The following is a 2,220-nucleotide window of genomic DNA, read 5'->3' on the forward strand; positions in this document are numbered from 1 at the left end:
TAGAGGGAAAATTGTTTGTCTTCAGAATGGGTAACAGAATTCATCCAGAAAGTGATTACTTGAGCAGCGTGTTTCAATGACGTTTTTCTGTCCTTACTCTGTACTCTGCAGTCATACTTAGGACAGAAATCTTTTCCTAGCCTCTTGTGCCCAGTTGGTGGTTGGGTGGGGTCTCCTTAATGACTTCCAAATTATCAGACTGTTTCTTTAACCAGTAGTTTAAAGATTTGGTCTTGGGGCTTCCCTGGTGGCGCAGTGGTTGAGAGTCCGCCTGCCGATGCAGGGAATACGGGTTTGTGCCCCGGTCCGGGAAGATCCCACATGCCGCGGAGTGGCTGGGACCATGAGCCATGGCCGCTGAGCCTGCGTGTCCGGAGCCTGTGCTCCGCAACGGGAGAGGCCACAACAGTGAGAGGCCCGGGTACCACAAACAAACGAACAGAAAAAGATTTGGTCTTGGACGTAATGCCCATGTTTATAAAAATGTCTTCCTTCCTCCCTTCCCTTTTCCTTCCCTTGCTTCCTTCCTTCCTTCTTTCCTTCCTCCCTCTCTCTCTCCCTGTCTTCTTTATTCCCTTCCCTGTGGCAGCACAGTATTTTCTATCATCTCTTTTGTAATCCTAACCCCAAGAGATCATCAGAACAGGTCATAGTATATCTGCTTTGCAAAAATGGTAGAGGAATTAGAAAACTGCTGTACTTCATAAATCTCTATCACGTTATTAATGTCAAAATATATAATTTTGACATTAAATAATGTCATATAATAACAAACTATATTATAATAACAAAATATGTAATTTTGTTATTTGGAGATCTTCATTGTTATTCAGACACCCTCACTTCTTTAATATTTTTTATGAGTGGAGAGGGTCATTTCAGCCTCTGTCACAAATTTAATTTTGTTCTCTCCCTCATTACAGGGAGTAAATACATTTCTGAGAACTTTTAGTGAAGTGATGATACCTAGCACTTTCTCGTTATAGTTACATCCCCAGAGATGATAAAACAGAATCCTCTCGAGGAGCTGTTTTGTTTCCAGCAGCTCAGCACTGGAGCAAGCAGAATTCTGTTACAGACCATCTCCGAACTCTTAGGGTGAGGGTTGTGTCAATGTAGTGAATTAGAAAAACCCAGGTCTTCTCACTAAAGACTTCTTAAAAGTGTTTCAAGTGCCTGATGCCTCAAACTGAAGAAGAAGACGTCTGAGCTCACTGATTTGCCATTTACCATGAAGCCCTCTGCAGATGTGCTTGAGATCATTGCTTGCCCCCTTCTAATCCTTGTGAGCTTTGTTGGAAACATGTGTTTATTTTATTCTACAAGGAAATGTATGACTGGGCGTTTAGAGACATCCTTTCTTCTGATTTTCAGTCTTATATTTGTCCACCTCGTTAAAAACTTGGTGGCGAATGTCATAAAAATAGTTCATTCTTCTGGTTTCATGTCGGATTCAGCTGGCTGCCAAGTTCTACACTTCATGGCAGCCCTGACGACTTCCTGGCCATCTAGTTCATGTTACACTTTGCATCGCTCTGCCACCAGAAGCTTTACGAGACTGTCCAGCCCTTTAGTGAGCCTCCAAACCCGGACCATCAGAAGCATTCCTTGAAGGTGGTTCCTGCACTTTGGATGGCTGGCATGGCAGTGTACCTCCCAGTTTTACCTTATTCTAGAAAATCAGAATACCTGAATGCAGCAAATGATGCAGACCCCTTGTCTCCTAACAGGATTCACATGGATTGCCTAATTGACTTTGGAAACCAGCAAGCAGAGTTTTACTATGGGAAAGTATTTTGGGTTCTGATCAATAATCTTCCTTTAGCCGTCTTAGTCTTTGTTTCTGGATGTCTCTTCTGCTTTCGGAAAGAAAGAAGATGACATATGGTGACATCTGGATTGGAGATGGTGATTCAGAAATTGAAATCCTAAGAGGGGCCAAGTTTAGTATTTTATTAATGTGGCAGATCACTCCACTTTGCATTTCTCACTTTGTCTTAGTCTATTTCTTGAAAGACTTTGGCAGCCTGTGCCCTTTTTCCAGCTGTTCTCACAGCCCTCTCTTCAGGCTTCTCTGCTCTCAGTCCTTTCCTGCTTATGCTGGTGAATTACAAAATGAAGTTGATGTCCTTCTGTGATGCCAAAGCGGAAAAACCCACACCACAGCCTGCGAATGTTATTCTCTCTCTAAATGCTTACTGGGAAAAAACTCTGTTTTAG

At 42.7% G+C, this 2,220-nt stretch overlaps 1 pseudogene across 1 annotated transcript; it reads left to right on the plus strand.

Moving 5' to 3' along the window:
* The first annotated feature begins 1,231 nt into the window (after positions 1-1,231).
* LOC309819851 lies at positions 1,232-2,220 on the plus strand (annotated as a pseudogene). The gene has a single exon. The product of its transcript is annotated as an uncharacterized misc_RNA (transcript).

This window comes from Grampus griseus, assembly GCF_964374135.1.
Source record: "Grampus griseus genome assembly, chromosome: 3".
Taxonomy (NCBI): domain Eukaryota; kingdom Metazoa; phylum Chordata; class Mammalia; order Artiodactyla; family Delphinidae; genus Grampus; species Grampus griseus.